The following is a 24,171-nucleotide window of genomic DNA, read 5'->3' on the forward strand; positions in this document are numbered from 1 at the left end:
TCTAAGACAGGGGGGAATTAGGTGTGGGCACTCATTTTCATTGGCAGGAATAGCATCAGGCATAGGCCCAGTCAGTAAAAGCTTACCTTATCTCTCATCAGCTGATGGAAATGACCTGCTGTGCCAAACCGTTTCCACTGTCTTGCATGGACCTGCCTTAGCTCTGACATGAACAATGAGCAAATCATTTGGGCTAACTGGAGATCTGTTTTAAAAGGGCAAAATGCAAGCATGCCTGAGGGCAATATTTGCACCCTTAGTTTGGTTATCGCTTTTATACTTAACTGAAAGCAGCTGCAGTGAAGAGATAAAGTTCTGATGAAGTACACTTGGAACTTGATGTGGGGTCAGGCCTAGGGTAGGACATCACAGGTCTTCAGGAATGCAGAGAGCATCAGGAGACCAAGGAAGAAGAGACTGAGGGAGGTAGAGATGGGAAGATGCTCCACTTTTTCAGTTGGTGTGGTTTTGACCTGTGAGTTTACTGTGACCTCACCATGGAGAATTTGCAAAGGGGTGGGCATAAGTCTCTTCAACTGCTGAGAGGAAAAATATTGTAATTGTTGGTAAAGTGGTAGAAAGGACCAAAGTGAGACAAATCAGCTGTGTACATTATGAAGTAGAAGTTTTGGTTTTGTCTTTTAAATGCATAGAAATAAAAGTCAGTGTAGAAATATAGACAGTATGATGACGCTTCACTGGTGCTGTCTCATGGAGTGAGCCACCACTACTATGTCCTAATGTCTGCTCCTTCCTCTCCTACTCTCCCAGTACAACTGAGTACTCTGTGGCTCTGCCTTTATATTCTAGACAGTGCTTCCAATAGAAATATAACATGAGCCACATACATATTTTTAAACTTCTAGTGGCTGCATCAAAAAACAAACAGATGAAATTAATTTTAATAATATATATTAAACATTTTTAAAGTTTTATTTATTTTGAGAGAGAGAGAGTGCATGAGCAGGGGAGGGGCAGAGAGAAGGAGTGAGAATCCCAAGCAGGCTCTCCACTGTCAGCGTGGAGCCTGACGCGGGGCTTGGACCCACCCCACCAGCTGTGAGATCATGACTTGAGCCGAAATCAAGAGTCAGATGCTTAACCAACTGAGCCACTCAGGTGCCCCATTAATAATATATTTTATTTAATCTAATACACCCAAAGTATTATTTCATTAATAATAAATTATTAACACACTTTTATCTCTATTTGTACTAAGTTTTTGAAGCCCGGCTTATGTTTTATACTTAAATAACATCCTGGTTTTAAATAAGTACCTTTCAGTTGCTTAGTAATAGCTGCATGTGTCTAGTGCTTGCTGGATTGGGCAGTGCCACTTTAGATGAAAGATAGCAATGCAGGGACACTGTTTCTTAAAGATCATCAAAATTTGTTATCAGCTGTAAATGACAGAATAATCTATTGCAGAAGGCTTGAACTATAAGGGCATTTATTATTTACTTAGGATACTGGAGATAGTTGTTCAGAAGATTAAAAAGGTCATCAGGGATCCAGGCTCCTTCCAGACTTGGACCTTACAGGTCTTCTCAGCACATTGGCATTCCTTCTTGTGTTGTCATCTCATGGTCACAAGATATCTATAGCAGCTCCTGATATCAGGCCTTACCACTTGGAAGGGGAAAGAGCAAAAAAGTCTCTTTCTCTGAACTCTCTTTTCATCCAGGAAGGAAAAGATTCTCCCCAGCAGACATGCCCTGACATCTCATTGGCCAGATTTGGGGCATATGGTAACTCTTAGCTATAGGGGATCTTGGGAAACTGCAAAGTTGCAGAGAAGAGGAGATTGGCTGGGAGGGCTTTGCTTTAGAAGATCAATCTTGATATATTGCTCCCTCAGACAAAACCAGACTTCTGTTAGGCTAGATGGGAGAATGGGATGGCTACTGGGCAGGGAGCCAGCAATGTCTGCCCCAGGAACATTTTCTCAATGAGAGGGGGACAGAGGAAGATAGTCTTATAATCAACATGGTCTTATAATTAAAACAACTTTTTAAAAAATATTTATTTATTTTTGAGACAGAGAAAGAGCGTGAACGGGGGAGGGTCAGAGAGAGGGAGACACACAATTTGAAGCAGGCTCCAGGCTCCGAGCTGTCAGCACAGAGCACTACGCGGGGCTCGAACTCACAGACTGTAAGATCATGACCTGAGCTGAAGTCGGATGAGCATGGTCTTATAATTAAATAACAGTTACACTAGTTATTGCTCCCATTTACTGAATATTCATGTGCCACATGTGTTTAATTGATTACCTAATTCACACACACAAGAACACACAGTTTACCTGTCAGTGGTTGCTGATAATAAAATCAATATAAAACTGTCAGATTATACTATGAGCTTCCCAAGAACAGGAATCATGTGTTCCTTCCTTTCCTTTCTTCCTTCCTTCCTTCCTTCCTTCCTTTTCTTTTTTTCACATCCCATATCACAGTTTTCATCAGTATTTGTTGATGAATGATTCCTCTTAAGATATTTTATATCTCTCAAATTTTGTTCCTAATCCATGGACCTGGATTAGATTTGAAAATCATTGGTACCTCTACCATGTTCTAGCCTCAAACACATGTCCTGGCCCTCACTTTGAACCCCCTGCAATTCTTTCCACAGGCTGCTAAGTATTCTTATTTGGGAAGGGGTCACGGCTAGAAACCACAACCAACCAGTGACTCAGCAACCTCTTCACTAGAGTTTCCTTTCTACCCAGACTTATTTGAGGACAATAGGGAAATAAAACTAGTTTCTCCCACACACAGAGTTGATGATTCCTGGACCTGTGTCTTATGATCTTTGTCAGTCTTAGACTTTGCCAGGCTCTTTCACTTGATAAGGAATAGAGATAAATAAAGTTTCCTCAAGTATTGAGAATTCATTACATGGAAGAAAAAAAAAATCTTCCCATCCATCAAGGTCTCACAGAGAATAGGAATGTTATTCAGGATAAATCAATAGCAGTAGCTGGGGTCACTGTAGCAATTTCTGGATTTTATTTCCTTAGAAATAGACCTCGAGTGTTTGACTGTTATGGTGACTCAGCCATTTTTTACTTTTGCTCCTGCCTACCCCATGACTTCTGTTTAGTCACAGCTTCCACTGCCTTAAAGTCTCTGTGTTATTCTGCTACCTACTGAATTTCTCTGAGGTCTCTCTTTAGAATTCCTGAAGAAAGTGTATATAATTGAGTTAACCTTCCAGGATCCTTCCATGATCAGGCGTCTTCATTGGTTAGAGAGGCCCCATGCCAGGTGACACTCTAGGTCAATCATCTGTCTTTAGAATGATGGAGTTATACGGTAAACAATGTGTCATCTGTGTATAAGTCACGTATCTTGAAGTTCTTTAGCCCTCAGGTTTATCAAACCTATTATGTCCAGTTAAAAATAACTCTGAGCCTTGTATTTCAGGTGATTTTAGGAAGTCAGATCATTTATCAACTTCCCCTCACCAGTTTTTCTGGTCCTATCTTGGGACCAGAAAATATACTTATTAATTCTGAGTCCTTTCTACTTGACACATGTCAGTTTTGATCAGCCATAACTTGTTCTTGGTTTCCTTCTTTCCATTTTGTGAAGGTGGTTTTGTCCAGTGGTTGCCTTTTTGGGGTTGGAGGAGGTGGCCTTGAAAGGAACATGAAAGTACTTTTTGGGTGATAGAAGTTTCATGTATCTTCAATGGGTACGACTTAACATGGTGTGTGTGTCAATAGTTACTAACATAGACTCTTAAGATCTGTGCATTTTTAATCTGTGGAAATTATTCCTTAACATGATTAGTTAACAACAACAACAACAACTACTACTACTACAAAATGGTTGTGTTAGTCAGGGTCCCAACAGGAAACAGATAAACATTGAGTTTGGTAATTGAAAGAGAGTGTAATAAAAGGCCAACCTACAAAAGGATCAATAGGGTATAGCACTCTAGAGCTGGAACCTGAGTTCCCACTAACACTTCTATAGTGAAGAGGCAAAGGAAGGGAGTAGTTATCAGAATGTGATGTGCCAAATGGAAAAGACCATTGTGGCAGAAGCTGGGAACTTTGGTCAATGGATGTAGCCAGTACATCTCAACCCTATGGTGAAGGAACTGGGGGAATAAATTCCCTAATCTCAGATTCATCCTTCCCTCCCTCTGATCTCCTTGGGTATAACCAACAAGAAGCCTGAGAGTAAGGAAGCCAGGAAGCTAATAGATGTAGTCTGTACAACTCAGTCTCACAGGACATAGAGTAGGGTAGAGAAGAAGGGAGAGCAGATCTGAAGGGGTAATCAGAAGACATCCAGCATTGTGTTTTCCATTTTCTCTGAATTACTTCACGTGTGGACATTGTCCCTCCCACAATTCTTTAAAATGTAAGTAAGGTTAAGTAAGACAAGACTATGGCATGTAAAATATTTGTGGGAATCCTGAGGATAACAGAGGGGGTTATAATGAAGAAAAAGCAAATTTAAAACCTCAGGTTGGCTTTCCCAGCTCCTGAGGCTATTGGCCATACCTTGTACAGAGAGTTCCTCATTGCCTTCCTCCTCAGCCCCAGCCACATCACATCGAAAGGGCTAGTCCACTTCATGCCAGCGATAGTTTCCTTGACCACTTCCTCCATGTCCAAAATCTGATCTGTTGCAGGAGAGAGAGGGATTCTTCTCCTTTTCTGCTTCCTTTCTATCCAGGATCAATAGTGGGTGTTAACTGTGAAAGTAAAGCAGTCATTTATTTTAGCAGCAAAATGAATTTATGTGTAAATAGCAGAGGAATTGCAATTCAGGACGTGTAACCTATGGACAAGTCTCGAGATCAAAGGAGAGGAACATTATAGAGAAAAGAAGGAATTTGGGAGGGGCTGCTTCGAAGCAAGAATTCAGGGTGTTGACGGTTTTTTATTGGCTGAGTTGTAATAATTTCTTATTGACTAAGCTTGTTACTGGACAGGGACGAATCCTTTTCTCCTGCTGGGATAATAAAGTAGGTTTCTTTCTGCTCAGGTCTGCAATTGACCATGAATATTGGGGTGTGAGATTTCCCCCCTCTGACCTCCTGACTCCGTTTTAAGTGAGGTATTATTTATTCAGTTTCACATGGGAATATTCATTTCATTTGGGGAAACCACTGTCCTCACTATAGATGATGGTCTGGCCCTGGTACATACTCTTCCAGTCAGTTGTGGTCAGAGAGTTAGTGTCATGAGCTCCAAAACTTCTGGATGATAAAGAGTCAAGACAGGTTTGGGCAGAATATCAGTACAGCAAGGTAAGGCCAGGGCCTAGAGGAAGTTAGCATGGGCTAAGACTGTTACCTCAGGGTTTACAGGTAGGTACTCAGAGCTTCTTCAAGAGTCCCAAGTTGGAGGGCGTTGGATTGAATTCCATGTTTATCATTTGCCAGCTATGTGACCTTGGGCAAGTGACATAATTACTCTGAGCTGTCATTTTCTTTTTCTTTTTTTCTGAATTGTCATTTCTATCCCCTCTTCCCCCTGCCTTTTTTTTTTTTTAAAGAGATGTTGATTGAAAATGTCCATGAAGATACTGCAAAACTCTATGGTCCAAATTAACATAAGCACTTCCTTTCTAGTAACTGTCCATCTTTTTCTCTTGCCACAATATTCACATGTATAAGACACTCACATCATGTCATGCAGTAATTTTCAGGGGCAAAAGCAAGAGTTGGGGGAGGAAATAAATGCCTAAAGGTATATTGTGAGTGGGAGCTTGAAAAAGCCCTTTATGGAGATTTTGATCCAGGGCTGCTCTCTCCCATCTCCCTGAACTGCATCATATGTAGCTGAGAGTCACTCTCCAGACAGAAAGTTACAAAATGGTGGGACTAGAAAGGGCTTAGAAGACTTGTTTTGTTTGACTTTCACAGAATTGTGAAGTCTTAAAAATTAGATGTTAATATTTTAAAATCAGGAGATGATTTCACATGAAAAAAAAAACTGTCTGCCTTCTCTTGAAATAGAGAATTTCTGGCAGAACCAAGCCTGGATTCTTGAATGCCAAAATTTGGCTGGAACTAAATAGTGGCTGCTCCTTTAGAAGAAGCATACGTTCTCCAGCTAGTGTTACTTACTTGTGTCCCCTGCCCCTTGGCAATTAAGTGTGCTATCCCTGGTCTAGAGTATCAAGGGATCACTGATACTGCACCCGGAAGGAACCTCAAGATGTCACTGAGCCCTGGTTTTGCTTTTAGTCAGGTCAGATTTTGGTTTCCCCATTTATAGCAAAAGCCTCCTGGTTCAAATGATAGGCCCAACCTTACCCAGGTTGGGGCAGTGGAGGAGACTGAGCAGAATTGAGGTCAACTCCCTCCCCGTGAAGAGCCCTTTCCTAGCACAGTGTGTTCCTTCTCAAACAGCGTATCACAGTTTCTGAAGCCCAGTCAGTGGAGCCATTGTGAAGAAAGGTCAAACCTTAGATGAGCGAGGTTTCTGGAGTGCAGTGCTTCCAACATTGGAACACACACAAGCTCTAGTGTGGCTGACCTTGAGCTCAGCCGCCCAGCCCTGCCGGAACAAACGTGAACTTCAGAGCAGGGCCGGAAGGGCTGTGAGTTTGGAGCAGCTAGTGTCCTTGACCCTCTGGCAAGGATCCCAGGCCAAAGAAACCCTCTGGGTTTCTTGGTGTGGGATGGGGAAGAGAGATGAGGGTGGGAAGGAGGCGAGAAAAACAGGGATACAGAACATAGCTGTTTGTTTGTTTGTTTTTTTTTCTCCTAAAATTGAGCTTTTGTGTTCCTGTGCCACATGTGTGCCGTGAGGTTTTCATTTTCTTTCTTTTTTTCCAGTCTGGGATTGGTATGTTGCTGTATTGCTGAGTGTTTGTTTTGGCTGCTAGAGGAAGTATTGACAAAGGAAGTAGGAGAACAAACATAATTTTGTAAGCAGCCGGCCTGAGAGGAACAATAAAGCAGAACTGGAGACAGCGTGTCGGGGTTGAGATTTCTCTGAGACTGTTTAGTGCCAGCATCCCAGGGCTTGGGGCTGCTGAAGAGTGGGAATGTGGGGGCTTTTAGAGCTACAGGGGTTCTGTTGAGCTGTGCTTTACAATTCTTTTTCTGTGCTTTGGTGGACGCCTTTTCTGGGCCTCAGTTTCTCACCTGCTCTTTACCATTTCCTCTCATGTGTCAAATACTAAAGCCACAGACCTTTTCTAAGGAGGGGGATAGTCTATACCAGCAAAATGGTATGTGTGGGTGTGTATGTGAGGTTAAATAATAAGGTTATGATATAGGATTATGAAGAGGATCCCATTAAAATTTGGTTTTATCTTTAGGAATTTTAAAAACACCTTGGAGATTGTTCAAGTCCCAAGTGATTATTTAGTGAAATCTGGAAAGAATACTCTTAATTTCCACCCATCTATAGACCAGCTGGGGGTGGGAGGAGACTTCTCACACTTTCAAATGATGGCGCCAAGGGACCTTGGTGGGCTTGAGAGACGAGTTCAGGAGCTCACTTGAGAATGGTAAATGTACACACAGCATCATGGGTATACGGTTGAAGAAACCCCCTTGGCTAGGGATTTATAAAATGGATCCGGGCACATCAGAGGTGGCTGAGGTGCAGTCCCTGCTAGAGACAGGGGACAGAATGATGTACTCTTTAATTTTTCCCATGGATGGGAAATGAAAAGGTGGATGAAATCCCCGGTTTGCATGACTACTGGGAGTCATCAAATGCTAGAGACTTGGTGCAGGCTGAACTCATTCCCTGGGCCTCTGGGCATGGATGCTCCTGAAAATGTTGATTTTTCTGAAGCATTTTCTGCAGCTAAGAAAAAGGTTTACCTTTTTCTGTAGAATAACCTTAGAAGGCCACCTAGACATTAGGTGACAGCTCTGCATGAAAATCCGTATTGTTACCTTTGAAAGGCTAGGTTAGTTCAAGGTTTATAACATACTTTTATTTTTCTTCTGCTTCCATAAGGTAATAAGGCACGGGGGTGGGGGGTGAAGGGAGACATCAATTAGAGCACTAAGGAAATTACAGGAAATATCATTGTTTTGTAAAGCTGTACATTTGTGGCCATTCAGACAGGTTAAGCCTCTGCTTAACTACTGTTTCTCATGATAGGGTCTTTTTCTCCACTTGGGTCTGGGCAAATGGAAAGATTGGAAGCGCTAGTCAGGCTGGATGGAGATGGAGCTCGTGAATGTACAAATCAGTGGATGTGTGAAATACATCTCCAAACCAGTATCATTTTAAATTGAGATCTGAATGGCTGAGAGCAGGTGTGCCTGGCTGATTAAGCTTTCTGGCTCTCTTAGTTCTCTGGATCTCTCCTGAAACTGTCACCTTGAAAAGCAGGTGTACCTTATGCTTAAAGGTATCTGGATCTGCTGCCTATCATTCTGTATGAGGAGAGGATAACCTTAGTACTGTCTTGTGACTGTTCTCTTGAATTTCCACCCCCCCCCCATCTTTTGGAGGTATAATTGGCAAATAAAAATTGTGTATATTTAAGATGTGAAACTTGATGTTTTTACACATGAATACTCTTGAGTTTTTGTGTTATGAAACACAAAAACTTTTGGGAAATTACTGTTTTTCTTGAAGTGTACTGGTGTCTATTTAATACTTGAGTTAATGAGGGAGGAAGAGGAGAATTTTACCAAAGACCGTGGACACAGATTCTGGCACAGGCTCTGGAAAAACTAACTTACGTTTGCTGGGCTGTTGGGAAAACCACTTGCCATCTCTGTACCTTGTCTTGGTCTTTCCATGTCTGTGCCATGGCAAGATCTTCGTGCAGCATAGATTTTCTGAGATGGTCCTAATTTTGAACACTTATAGTGCCTACACATCATTTAAATGGCAGAGAAATGCCAATATTTTGTTATTTTAGTACCTAAGTAATACGTTTTAGAACAGGTTTTTTTTTAGTGTAATTAATTAATATGCAGGGAGGGGCAGAGAGAGAGGGAAAGAGAGAGAGAGATTCCCAAGCAGACTCCACACTGTCAGCACAGAGTCTGATGCGGGGCATGGCATTTCATGGGCCTTTACAAAAAATTTTAAAGCAGCTTTATACCATAATATTCAGCCACCAAAAGTAATTAGTATATTCCCAAAGTTGTGCAACTGTTGTTGCAGTCTTAATTTAAAACATTTCATTATCTCATAAATTCATAGCAGTCATTCACTGTTCTTCCCTCCCTCCCAGCCCCTGGTCACCACTAATCTACTTTTTCTCTGTATAAATTTGCCTATTCTGGACATTCCATATAAATGGAATCATACAATATCTGGTCTTTGTGTCTGGCTTCTTTCTCTACGCATGTTTTTGAGGTCCCTCCATATTGTAGCACGTATAAGCACTTCATCTTTTTTTTTTTAAGTTGGAGAGAAAGAGAGGAGGGAGAGAAAGAGGGAGAGAAAGAGAATCCCAAGCAGTCTCCACGTGCTATGCTGAGCCCGACGTGGGGCTTGATCTCACAACTATGTGGTAATGACCTGAGCCAAGATCAAGAGTCAGACAACCGACTGAGCCACCCAAGGGCCCCAGTACTCCTTTTTTTTTTTTAATTTTATAATATTTATTTTTGAAAGACAGAGAGAGAAAGAGAGAGAGAGAGAGAGAGCACACATGTGCGTGTGAGTGGGGGAGGGGAAGAGAGAGAGGGAGACACAGAATCTGAAACAGGCTCGAGGCTCTGTGCTGTCAGCACAGAGTCCAACCTGGGGCTCGAACTCACGAACCGTGAGATCATGACCTGAGCTGAAGCTGGATGCTTAACTGACTGAGCTGCCCCAGTGCCCCAGTACTTCATTTTTTATTTCTGAATAATATTCGGTTGTATGGCTAGCCTACATTTTATTTATCTGTTAATCAGTTGATGAACACTTTTCACTTTTTTTTGTTAGGAATTCATAAGATTGTATGTGGACCTAAGTTTATGTTTCTCTTTGAAATATACCTAGGAGTGGGCTTGCTGGGTCATATGGTAAGTCCATTTACTCGTGGAGGATTAGGATCATGATTTCTAGAGAATGCCAGAACCTGCAGCCTGGTGACCTCTTCAGTGGTTATATAGCCCTTGTCCTCAAGACACCTTTTACAGAATTTGTGGCAGACAGACCCTAACATGACTCCCACTTGTCCCTGCCTCCTGGTGTTTGTATCTTCCTGTAATCGCCTTCCTTTGAGTTGGGAGGGAACTGTGACTTGCTCTAACCAATAGAATATGACAATCAAGGTGGGATATCCCTTTGATGATGCTATATTAGGTAATACTCCATTTTAACAGACTAGAGACTTTCTTTGAGAGCTTGATAAAGTAAGTAGATATGCTTGAGAAACCAGGTAGCAAGGCCCAGGAGGTGGCCCCAGGACCTAAAAGCAGCAGTCAGCAAAAAGCTCGGGCCCTAGTCATACAGCTACAAGGAGGTGAATTCTCCCATAATTGGAATGAACTTGGAAGTAAATTCTTCCCCATTTGAGCCTTTGATCAAAATGTAGCCCAGGTAATACTTGATTAAAGTCATGTGAGTTGCTAAGTAGAGGACCCAGCCATGTGTCTGGACCCCTGATATGTGTAAACTGAGATAATAAATAAGTGGTGTTTTATGCAGCTAAATTTGTGGGAATTTGTTAAACAGTATTAGAACACTTACTCAGGTTTAGAATTTGGTTCCATTATATAAGCTGAGCTGGGTGCCACTGAGTTTATTTGTCATGGCAAATATCCTCTTTATTTACCTGTATGATTATCATAAAAGAACAAACTGCTGTAGAAGTTCAGGTATGTGCTTGGTGGGTATGAAGTAACTGTACCTGGGGTATAATTTCTAGAATGGGAAAAAGATAGTGGCAGAAGTAAGAAACAGTTTCACTCTGTCTCCTTGACTGGAACGGGATACATCCATCTCTAGAAACTTCATTTCAAGGAGAAACAATAATCAGAATAATCAGAAGAGTAGTCATTTATAGAATGAGTTCTGCTATTTATTAGGGAGTATATAGATGGGAGGGTGAGCATGAACTTGAGGTCATGCCCTGATAGAGTTATGGAATAGTTCTAATTTGCTTATGCAAATTATGTCCTCTATGCAGACATGAGCTTAATAGGACATATTGTCCTATTATGTCCTCTATGCAACATATGCTTAAACTTGATACTAGCTTTCCCTTACACATCATTAGCCGCATAATAACCAAACAATCCCAGCATGGTGAGCACCACTTCTATTTTTAGAACCCAACTAGGACTATTGCATCTTTCTTAGTCATCCATTTCCATATTTAACAACTCTTACACTCAGAATTTTTAACTTCTAGCTCACATGAATTTTTTCTTCAGTTAAAGCCTATGTTCTTTCTTACCTGCTCCCAAACAGATGGGGACAGCTGATGATGTGAATCTCTTGATTCTCTTTGTCATACCATTTTGATTTGTTACATTTAATTCCTTACTGATTTAAGTGAAGAGAGTGAGGTGGGTTTTATTCTGTAGCACAGAGACACATGTGGAATTCCTTTTTACTACCTCTGTCTTCTGACTTTAATTTCAAACACTATATGGATGACTCAGTGTGCAGTAACTAATATAAGTCATGCTGCTTATAACATAAAGCTAGATAACTAACCAGACTTACCTCAGATGACTTGGAAGTTTCCTAGTTAGGGGAACAAAGCAGTTGAAACTGATGGGAAATGAATGTCTGACAACCAGTGGAAGAATGAATCATCACTGAAATTTCCATTTTCCCATATTTCACACTAGTTGTCTCCTAAAGAAGCAAATCATTGTTTTGTTGAGAATAGAATCAACTGTGTTTCTTCTTATATATACAATGCCATCCAGATTCCAGCCGTAGGGAACAGATAAAATGGGTGGAATCATTTTTTTAGGTGATACATACATCATAGAACAAGTTTGCTAGGAAGCAAGCAAAGATTACATGGACCTGGTAAGGGCAGCTCTTGCCTTGAATAGGGTCTCATCATTTTTCTCTGTTGTTAACTTTTTTATATTGATAAAGCAAATAGGTGATTGTACTCTTAGAGAAAAAATAGGGATGAGGTTTGTATTTACATAGCTGATTTAGTTTACTTTTGACAATTATTTTCATTTATGGTTATCAAAAAAACATTTTTACCTCTCTGTAGTGCTAGAACATTATGCTGTGATGTTGTCTTATTTTCCCATTCCATACTCATATCTCCAGTTCTGCAATAGAAGTCCTTGGGTCTTTACTTGTTCTGCATTTATTCCTCTTGGTGACTGATGGGTGGGAATTTTCTGGATGGCAGATACTATCTTGGCTGCTTTTTGTGTCTGGCTCCTTGGCCCTCTTGAGTTGGGAATATTACTCTGCCAAGCCCCATCTCTGTAATTGTAATTGCAAATACTTCACAGATCCTTTTTATAAAGGCATATTCTTGTTTATTTTGATCAAAACAGAATTATTAAATGTTATATTACAGTTATAAATTATAAAATGTTCTTTAAAGCAAAGTTTTAAGTAAATAAGTGTACAGGGCATACGTTGTCTTGAGGATTAAACTGAGAGCTGGTTCTAAACATTTTGCTCTTTTTCTCTTTGTGCTAAATACAGGCTACACTAGGTAATTGTCAATTGTCGTAGCATTAGCTCTGCCTATTCCAGTTCCTCCTTTGCTGTTACTTGTTCATGTGTTAAATACCACATTAACACCTCCCTGCTACTTCCACAAGAGACCCCAGCAACTTAGCTGGTTTTCAGCCTGCCTCACCTCTTGGAACTTTATGGGCATCAGATTCTGTTCAGCACTATTTGGCTTCTGAATTGCCCTTTGAAGTGCCTCTGCTCATGTGTCTCTTAAATTAGAGGCAAGTAAGGTAGTCCATGCCCCAGTTATTTTTATTTTCCTCAGAGTTTCTCATTCTTGCATTCATCCAACAATCATGCTACTTTGTTTTGTGCCAACCACTGTGCTGGGCGCTCAGAATACAAAGATGAAGAAAACATTATTCCCTGACCTGGAAGAAATTTTAAAGATGAAGAGAGTCATGCAAGCACATCATTATGACATGTCTGAAGTGCTCTAGCAGGGCTCAGAGCCCTGAATCAGCCTGGAGGAGTTGGAGAAGGCGATATATCAGTTGGGTCCTGACAGATGCATAAGGGTTTAGCAGATGTGTAGGTATGAGGGGGTGGCGGCTACAGAAATTATTTCTATACTGAGGAAACAGCATGAACAACAGTGTGGAGGCATAAAAGGACATGGTCGGCTTGGAGAATAGTGAGAAGTTGGGTACGACTGCAGTGTAGGGTGTGTGTGTGTGTATGTGAGATGGGCTCTGGGAGGTGAGCTGGGATGGGGGAAGTTTGGAAAGAGAGAAATATCTTGTAGGCTGGGTGTGGAATTTCTAACTTGATTCTGTGGCAATGGGGGACGATGGAGGTCTTGAACAGAACAGTTCAGTTACATGATAGGCAGACACTGCACACAGAGGTGTAGAGGTGAGACTCAAGATTGCAGAGATGGGTCAGAGGAAGGCTCTAAAATATTCACCTAAGGCAGTAGCCACTAGTAAAATCTGGCTTTGAGGCTCTTGGAATAAGGCTGAGATTTAATTAAGTCAAGGGGAGGGTAACACAGAGGGGTTCCAGCTGAGAAACCCTTCAGAGGTAGAATTGTCAAGATGGAACTGAGGGAGTGAGAAGAATGAGGGAAGAAAAGTGAGGGTAGAATTAATATCAAATGTATGTAATCAAGTAAATGACTAAACGTTGACAATTAAGGAAAGAATTATCCCAGATTATGAACTTTATGAAGGCAGGATAATACTTGTTTTGATTCTATGTTACATGGTACAGCATTTGGTTAATAATGGATGTTTTTCAAATAGTTACTGCATCATTAAATAGATATGAAAATGGCTAAGAAGGAAAAATGCCTGCTATCCTGAAGGCATATGAAAAGTTGCCTAAGCTGGTCTGGGGGACAGGGAAAGCTCCTGAGCAAATGTTATTTAGGCTGATAATATAAGGCAGTTGTCCTGGTGACTAAAGGCAAAGGAACCAATGTGAAAAGACCCACAAGCAAGAGGGAACCTAGTATGGTCCTGTAATTGAGAGAAGTCTAACAAGAATCAGTGGGCAGTGATGGAACTGGAATGTTATATTAGTTATCTTTTGCTGCATAACAGATGACTCTAGAATTTAGTGACTTAAAACAACAGACACTTATTATCTTATAGTTTCTGTGGGTCAGGTATCTAGGAGTGGCTTAGATGGTGATTATGGCTCAGGGTCTCTCATGGGGTTATAATAAAAATATTGGCTGGGATGGCAGTCATCTGAAGGGTTGACGGGGTTTGGAGCATTTGCTTCCAATAAAGCCTATGGATCTTGGTTGGAATCTTCAGTTCTTCACTGTCTTTAGGCCATGGACCTTGGTTCCTCACCACATGGGTCCGTAGGGTTGCTCCCAACATGGCAGCTAACTTTTTCCAGAGTAACTTTTTCCAAAAGAGAGAGTGAAAGGCAGAAGATGCAATGACTTTTATGATCTAGCCTCAAAAGTGATATGTTATGACTTTTACTGTATGTGGTTTGTCACACAGACAAATGCTGATATAATGTGGGTGGACTACATAAAGATGTGAATACTATGCTGGGGTCATTGGGGTCATCTTGTAGGCTGGCTACCACAAGAGGTAATGAAACAAATGGTAGAGAGAGTAGGGTTTTTAGGTCATTTAATTGGTCTTAGACTTGAGGAACAATGAGAAGACATGGGGATTTCTAGCAGGGTCCAGAAATAGGACTGGAGATTTAAGGGCAAGACTACTCTCCCTGAAGGGTGTAACAGAGTGTCAAGGTGGAAGCATGACCTTATTCCTAGGCCTGGGTGTGCATTTGTTCCTTTAACCATTATTTGTTGTAGAGCTTGGATGTGCCAGGATATGTACCAGATATGAGAATGCAGAGGTGACAAGACCTACTCGTACCCTGATCTCCAGGGGCTTATATTCCAAGGGAAAAAAGAGGTTAGTAAATGGGAGTTATACTCTAGCACAATAAATTCTGTAATAAAGCACAGTTTTCTATGAGAGCATTTAGAGTGGCACCTTACTCATGTGGGGTAGTTAGGAAAGAACTCCTGGGGAAGAAGCCATCTAAATAGGGACTTAAGAGATGAGTAGGCAAAGGGTAATGTTCCAGGAAATGAGAAAGCAAATGGCATGTTTGGGGAACCAAAGTAGTTCAATGTGTCTGGAGTCTAGATTGGAGGTGGATGTGTGTGGAGGGGTGAGTAGTATGAAGTCAGTGTGGTAACTGGGGTCACATCAGGGTGAGATCTTTATTCTTCTTAAGGAGTTTGGACTTCATTTGGGGAGAAAGGGGAAGTTACTGAAGGGCCTTAAGAAGAGGATGGATACTTTAGAATGACACTTTAGCTGCAACATAGAGCATAACTTGTAAGTGGCAAATTTGGAGGATGGTAGAGCAATTTAGAGGTTATGATAATTAAAGACGTGTGAATTGATGGTGGCCCAGGTTGGGGTTAGTGAGAATTGGACTTAAGAGATATTTAGGAGGTAAAGTTGCTGGAATCTGATGATTGTTCATTTGGAAGGGGAGGAAGAGGAAGTCTACGGTAGTGCTCAGGGTCATGGCTTAACCTTCTGAGTTCTGGGCAGGGACCAAGACTGTCACAAAAGAAGCCAAAAGGGATATGATGATCAGAACTTTAGTACAAGTTCTGGACTGGGTCTCTCTGATCCAGTTGCTGGGATTCAACTATCAGGGCAGAAGGAGATCATCAGTAAAGTTGACTTTGTCTAAATCTTTAGAAAGTTATGTCACAGAGCCTGGGAAGAGGGGAACCTACAAATGTAAAGTAGCTTTTCTTACCAGGGAGTTTGGAGAACAAAAAATAATGTAGTTCTTAAGAGTTATAAAGATTTTGTCCAACTCAAGGGCAAACCAGTAACAAACTCTTATACACCCCAGAAGATAACAGAGTGAATTCCATGAGGTCTTATATGGTGGGAAAGGGAAGGTCAATTCTTATATGGGGTATTTTACCGAAAACATTCTGTAAACAAATTTTCCCTTAATAGGAAATTACATCCTTTAATCAGTATAAAATGCACATAATTTCTAGGCATTATAAATGCCTATCACTTATCCAATACTTTTCTTTTCAAGCTTCTCAGTTCTGAGAGAGTTGAATTAGTGATGAAATCCATTTTACAATACCAATTTCCAAATTATACTGATTGGAATAGTGAACTATCAGCAGGAAACCAGTGTGTGTGTGTGTGTGTGTGTGTGTGTGTGTGTGTGTGTGTGTGTGTGTGTGTGTGTATGTGTATGTGTGTGTGTAGATACTGTATACATAGTAGCAGCCCTAATTTAGACCTAACTGTCATTAGGGGGTCAATAGTTAAAATTATGTCAAACTAAGAGAGCCAAATAACTTTCCATTTGATTTCCTCTTCTATCCACTTCATCCTAGATCATTACTACTCCCACCACTCCTTTTATATACCCAAGCTAGTCTGATTCATCTGCTTCCCTTTCCTTCTTTCCTCCTACAGAAACTGCTAAAATTATTTTCTATTGAGTTATAGCAGTATTTCTGCAGAACTCCAAGCTCCACCTTTAGGTTCCATTGAGTGTAGGCTCAAAGATAAGCCTTCATTTTGGATGATTTTTCTGATGTCCTTGTTTACTTTCTTGTGTCAGAATTTTTTGTGGTTCATTATGTGATTTTATGAAAGAAGTTTTGGATTCCAATAGACTTGGTGTTTTCACCAAGTGAGATAAAGACCTTTTCTAAGAAGCAAAGGTAGGTTTCTTGAGCTGTTTGCTGCCCTGTTCCTTGCCTTTCACTTTATCCCATCTCTGCTCTGTGGACTCCATCTCCCACTAATTGTTAGTGGGAACAAGTTTGGCTTCCTGTGCTTTTGGAGGAAACCCTTCATGCAACTAGAATTACCTTGACTATTTTTTTTTTCAAAACATGACTCTGCAAACAGACCCTGTGCTGTACTCTGTCACAAAATCTTTGTGTTTGAGACATTTGATAGAAAAATTAATCTGCGCAAAAGCAAGTTTGTACAGGTAGATGCATTTGCTGAGAATTATTGAAAGGAATGTCAACACTGGCTGAGCCAGTCACTCAAGTCAGAGGCTGTCCCATGGAGCAGCTGCCATATAATGAGGCTTGAAACAGGATGAGTTAATGTGGAGCTAGCAACTCACTTCTCAACTCTTTTTTTTTAATATGAAATTTATTGTCAAATTGGTTTCCATACAACACCCAGTGGTCATCCCAACAGGTGCCCTCCTCAATACCCATCACCCACCCTCCCCTCCCTCCCACCCCCCATCAACCCTCAGTTTGTTCTCAGTTTTTAAGAGTCTCTTATGTTTTGGCTCCCTCCCTCACTAACTTTTTTTTTTTTTTTCCTTTTTCTCCCCCATGGTCTTCTGTTAAGTTTCTCAGGATCCACCTAAGAGTGAAAACATATGGTATCTGTCTTTCTCTGTATGACTTATTTCACTTAGCATCACACTCTCCAGTTCCATCCACGTTGCTACAAAAGGCCACATTTCATTCTTTCTCATTGCCACGTAGTATTCCATTGTGTTTATAAACCACAATTTCTTTATCCATCCGTCAGTTGATGGACATTGAGGCTCTTTCCATAATTTGGCTATTGTTGAAAGTGCTGCTATAAACACTGGGGTACAAGTGCCCCTATGCGTCAGCAGTCTTGTACCCTTGGGTAAATTCCTAGCAGTGCTATTGCTGGGTCATAGGGTAGTTCTATTTTTAATTTTTTGAGGAACCTCCACACTGTTTTCCAGAGTGGCTGCACCAGTTTGCATTCCCACCAACAGTGCAAGAGGGTTCCGATTTCTCCACATCCTCACCAGCATCTATAGTCTCCTGACTTGTTCATTTTAGCCACTCTGACTAGCGTGAGGTGGTATCTGAGTGTGGTTTTGATTTGTATTTCCCTGATGAGGAGCGACATTGAGCATCTTTTCATGTGCCTGTTGGCCATCTGGATGTCTTCTTTAGAGAAGTGTCTATTCATGTTTTCTGCCCATGTCTTCACTAGATTATTTGTTTTTTGGGTGTGGAGCTTGGTGAGCTCTTGATAGATTTTGGATTACTAGCCCTTTGTCCAATATGTCATTTGCAAATATCTTTTCCCATTCCATTGGTTGCCTTTTAGTTTTGTTGATTGTTTCCTTTGCTCACTTCTCAACTCTTAAAGTCAGTTGCTCAACCTGTTAGCTATGAAACTGTCATTTGAGCTGTATTTAAAAAATGCACGGACAAAAACAATTCCATTAAATACCACTTAGTCATAATCACCGTTGACCTCTGTTATCTTTAAGGTGTCGACATATCAAGTTTTATTCTCATTTTACTGTTGAAGAAAGTAAAAAATACTGGCTTAAGTGACTGGATTTAATTACTATGTTACACTGAGTAAGGAGATGAGCTAGTTGGAGAGACCAATTTTTTTATTAAAAAACTTTTTAAATATTTATTTTTGAGACAGAGACAGAACGTGAGTGGGGGACAGTCAGACAGAGAGGGAGATAGAGAATCCGAAGTAGGCTCCAGGCTCTGAGCTGTCAGCATAGAGCCTGATGAGGGGCTTCAACCTATGAACCGTGAAATCATGACCTGAGCTAAAGTCTAGCGCTTAACCTACTGAGCCACCCAGGCACCCTGGAGAAACCAGTTTTTAAAACTTGTGGCTTAATATTGGATCCTCTTAAAACATCCTAAGTGACAATTTTTATTTTTGTTCCACAACAAATGCTTATTACAAGATACTGTGCAAGATACTATGCCGTATGTGAAGGACAAAAGACATAGATCCTATCTGCAAGGATCTTGTAGCTGTGGAGATCTTGGAAACAATGATATATTTAGAAAGAAATAAAATGAGTCATTATATGTTAAAGATGGCTCTGATGTACAGATACTAAGAACAAGCATGTCAGAGCGGTTAGGAAAAGGATTCTAGGAAAGGTGGAGATAAGACATGAGATAAGATCCTCTTGCTCATTCCATCCCGAAGACTGATAGGTTGAAATGCATGCTGCTAGGGTTCTGGAGACAAGGTGACCACATTTGGTTGAGGAAAGGATTTATATAGGGTAGTGGTGGGAGCTTCATTGCTAAAGGTTAGTAGGCGTGACTGCAGAGTCTTCAGTAGCAAACTGAGCACAAACACTCCTGAAGATTTGGACAGCAAAGTGATAGCTTTTCAAAATATGTTTATTGAGTGACAATTATATGTAAACACTATTCTAGTGTAGGGATTCAATATCAAATAAGACAGAGTTGGTGCTGTCATTAAGCTTGCAGTTTAGTGGAAACAGACAAAGCATCTACAAAATACTATAATTCTATGATGAGACAAAATAGGTCGACCTGGGAACATACAGAGGAAGGAGCTCTAACCCAGGATTAAGGGATTAGGAAAGACGTCCTGGAGGAATATATAATCAAACTAAGTCGTTCAAAATGTATGTTCTACTTTATCTGAAAAAATAATACATACATATTTTAAACATCAAACTGTTGTCAGGACAATGAAGTGGTTGCACACCTGGCAGTGATGAGCTGGTGATACCTATCCCCAGCCCCTTCCTTCACTGAAGCGGTGTCAGAGAAAGCCAGGTAAAACAGACAATTTAATTAAGATTTCAGAGTCTGATAACATTATACCCCATATATCCAAATTTTAATAACAAAATCACTTGTCATATCAACAACCAGGAAAATCTCATACTGAGTGAAAAAAGACAATCAACAGAGGCCAAAACTGAGATGAAAAAAAATATTAGAATGATCTGCCAAAGATTTTAAGGTTGCTGTCATAAAAATCCTTCAGAGTAATTATGAATATGCATGAAATAAATGAAAAAAACTGTCAGCAGAAAAATAGAAGATACAAAGAAGAACCAAATGGAAATAATGCAAGTGAAAAATACAATAACTGAAATGAAAAGCTCAGTTGATGGGCTCAACAGAAGAATGGGGAGGTCAGGGGAAACAATGAGTCAACTGGAAAATAGATCAGTAGAAACTACCTAATCTAAACAACAGAGAGAAAATACACAGAAAAACATTAACAGAGCATCAGGGACCTGTGGAACTATAGCAAAAGATCTAACGTTGTGTCATCAGAGTCCTAGAAGAAAATGAGAAAGAGATTTTAAAAGTACTTGAAGAAATAATGACTGAAAGCTTTCTGAATGTAGGAAAAAAAAGCTTACAGATTCAAGAAGCTGAACTAACCCTCAACAAGATAAACCAAAAAACCAAGATGCACTAAGATACAGCATAGTCACACTTGTGAAAGACTACAGACAACAACAACAACAACAACAACAAAACACTTGAAAGCAGTGATAGGGAAATGACACCTGACCTATGGGGAAGAACTATTTGAATGATAGCAGTCATCCATCAGAAAGTGTGAGATAAAAGTAATGCATACAACATATGTCTTAAGGGCTGAAAGAAAAGAACTGTCAGCCCAAAATCTTATACCCAACAAAAATATCCTTCTGGAATGAAGTGGAAATTAAAACAATTTTGGATGAAGGAAAACTAACAGAACTTGTTTTCAGAAGACCTAAGAGAAAAGCTTAGCAATTTCGGTCATCCTTTTTTTCCCTTTCTTTCTGTCAGAGAAAAGACAAAAAAAAAAAATCTTAGAACACTATAAGCAAAAGTATGGGTAAATAGAATAGACTTGCTTCCTCTTCTGGAGTTTTCTAAATTATATTTGGTGGTTGAAGCAAAAATTATAATACTTCTGATAAGTATTAGAATACTTCTAGAAGGAAGTAGGAGGGATAATTTAACATAATTATAAAAGGAAAAGGATACAATGATAAAACGGTAGTAGTAAGGTCTCTACACCTTACTCAAACTGGTAAAGGGACTAGTAGACTATGTTGTGTATATATAATGTAAAATATTAGAGAACCACTGAAAGGGCTAAACAAAGAGTCTCAAAAATACTATAGATAAATCAGAATGGAATTGTAAAAAATATTTGAGCAATTCATAAGTCAGGAAAAAGAAAACAAATGAAAAATAGAAAGCAAAAAAGGACATGGTAGATGTAAGGCCTAATAGATCAGTAATTACATTAAACTGTCCAGATGAATCAATTAAATGACATATATTCGCAGAGTGGATTGAAAAACATGACCCAACTACATGCTGCCTCTAGGAGACTACCTGAAATATAACAACGTAGCCATTTTCAATAAAAAGGATGGAAGAAGAGCTATCTAAGCATTAATTGAAATAAAGCAGGAGTGGCTATATGAACATCAGATGAAGTGGACTTCAAAGAAATTTAGTAGAGAAAGAGAAGGATATTATATAATGTAAAAGGGCCAACTACCAAAAAAATCCTATGACAGTCCTAAATATGTATGCACCAAACAGAGCTGCAAAATATGTGAAACAAAACCTGACAGAACTAGGAGAAATAGACAAATCTGTAATTATAGTTGGAGACTTTAACATCTTTTTCTTAACAATTGATAGAATAAATAGACAGAAAACCACCTACAATATAGAAGAACTCTATTATATCATCAACCAATTGGATCCAAGTGATATTCACAGAACACTCCTCCCCACAACAGCAAAATGTGTATTTTTTTCAGGTGCCCATGGAACGTTTACTAAGGTCATATTTATGGCCATAAAAGAAACCTCAACAAATTTAGGATACTGGAAATCATACAGAATGTGTCCTCCAACCACAGTGGGAGGAAATTAGATACCAATAACACAAAGATAAGCATGAAAAATAACAGAACTGAATAATCTCTGGGTCAAAGAGGAAGTCTCAAGGGAAAAATATTTAAAAAGTAAACTGAATAAAATAAAATGAACTGAATAAAAATGTTCAATGGAATTCAAATGAACTGAATAAAAATGGAAATGAAACATCAAAATTTCTGAAAGATAGCTAAAGGAGTACTAAGAGGCGGAATTTATATCATTAAATGCTTACATTAGCAAAGTAGGATAGGTTCAGGGGTGCCTGGTTGGCTTAGTCAGAGGAACATGAGACTCTTGGTCTCAGGGTCATGGGCTTGAGCCCCCCCGTGGGGTGTAGAGATTACTTAAGTAAATAAAACTTAAAAAAAATAAAAGTAGGATAGGTTCAAATCAATTATCTAAGCTTCCACCTGAAAACCCCCATACTCCCCTGCCCCCAAAGAGCAAAACAAACCCAAAGCAAGCAAAATGAAGGGGGGGGGGAGTGTAAAGAGCAGAAATAAATGAAATTGAAAACAGAAAAAAAATTGGAGAAAACCAATTCAGTAAAGAGCCTACTTCTTTGAAAAGATTCATAAAATTGATAAACCTCTAGCAAAACTGATTAAGAAATAAAGAGAGAAGAAACAAATTACCAGTAACAGGGATGAAACAGGGAATATCACTACAGACCTTGCAAATACTGAAAGAATAATAAAGGAATGCTATGAACAATTGTACCCATAAATTTGACAACTTATAGGAGATGAACATATTCCTCAAAAAACACTGCCATCCAATATTAAATAATTATAATGGCCTATAACTATTAAAGAAATGGAATTTGTAATGGAAAACCAAAACCAAAATTCTCCAAACAGAAGTTTCCAGACTCAGATGGTTTCACTGGAGAATTTTACCAAACATTTAAATATGAATGAACATAATTTCTATACCATCTTTTCCAAAAAATAGAAGAAGCTTTATTTTATGAAGCTAGAATTACCTTGATTCCAAAACTGTACAAAGATAGTATCAGAAAGGAAAACTACAGACCAGTTTCCCTTATGAATACTTAGGCAAAAATCCTTAACAATATGCTGGCAAATAGAATTCGGAAATATATAAAAATACTTCTACACTGTTTCCAAGTAGAATTTATTTTAGGGATGCAAAGCTGGTTCAGTGTTAAAATATCAATCAATGTAATCTGCTGTATTAACAAGATAAAGAAGAAAAATCATATGATCATATCAATTGGTGTAGAAAAAATATTTGACAAAATTTAACATTTATTCAGGATAAAAATTCTCAGAAAATTAGCACTAGAGGGTACTTTCTCAACTTGTTAAAGAATATCTATAAAAAAAAAACATAGCTAACATTATACTTAATGGCGAAAGACTGAATATTTTCCCTTAAAGATCAGAAATAAAACAAACAGGTTTGTTATCACCACTCTTATTCAACATATAGTGATTGAAGTTCTTAACCAGTGCAATAAGACAAGAAAAAAAGGCATGCAGATCAGAAGAGAAGAAATAAAACTATCCCTATTTGCAGGTGACATGATTTTCTATGAATGAAAGTTCGAGTAATCTACCAAAAAAAAAAAATCCCCCAGAACTAATAAATGAGTTTAGCAGAGTAGCAGGTACAAGATCAACATATAGGGTCACCTGGGTGGCTCAGTTGGTTAAGCATCCAGCTTCGGCTAAGGTCATGATCTCAGTTTATGGGTTTGAGCCCTGCATCTGGCTCCATGCTCACAGCTCAGAGCCTGGAGCCTGCTTTGGATTTGGTGTCTCCTTTTCTCTCTACTCCTCCCCCACTTGCACACTGTCTGTCTGTCTCTCTCTCAAAAATAAATAAACATTTTAAGAAAACTTAAAAAGATCAACATAAAAATTCTATTTCCATATATGAGCAATAAACATGTCGACACTAAATCTAAAAATACTGTACTATTAAAAATTATCTAAAAAATAAAATACTGAAGGTTCAAATTTAACAAAATGTGTATAGGGCTTGTGTGTTAAAGTACAAAATGCTGATGAGTCCAATCAAAGATTAACTGCATGGAGTGATACACTGTCTTTATGGATTAGAAGACTCAACAAAATAAAGATGTCAGTTCTTCCTAAAATGATATACTGATTTAATGTACTCCCTTTTAAAATCCCACCAGGATGTTTTTGTAGATACAGACAAGATTATTCTACAACTTATATAGAAGACAAAAGAACTAGAATAGATAAAAACAATTTTGACAATGACAGAAAAGCTGGAGGATTCAGCCTGATTTCAAGACTGACTTAATTACAGTAATCAATATTGTGTGGTATTGGTGGAGGAATAGACACATAATAGACAATGGAACAGAATAGAG

The sequence above is a fragment of the Panthera tigris genome, chromosome B3 (assembly GCF_018350195.1).
Source record: "Panthera tigris isolate Pti1 chromosome B3, P.tigris_Pti1_mat1.1, whole genome shotgun sequence".
NCBI classification, from domain to species: Eukaryota; Metazoa; Chordata; class Mammalia; order Carnivora; family Felidae; genus Panthera; species Panthera tigris.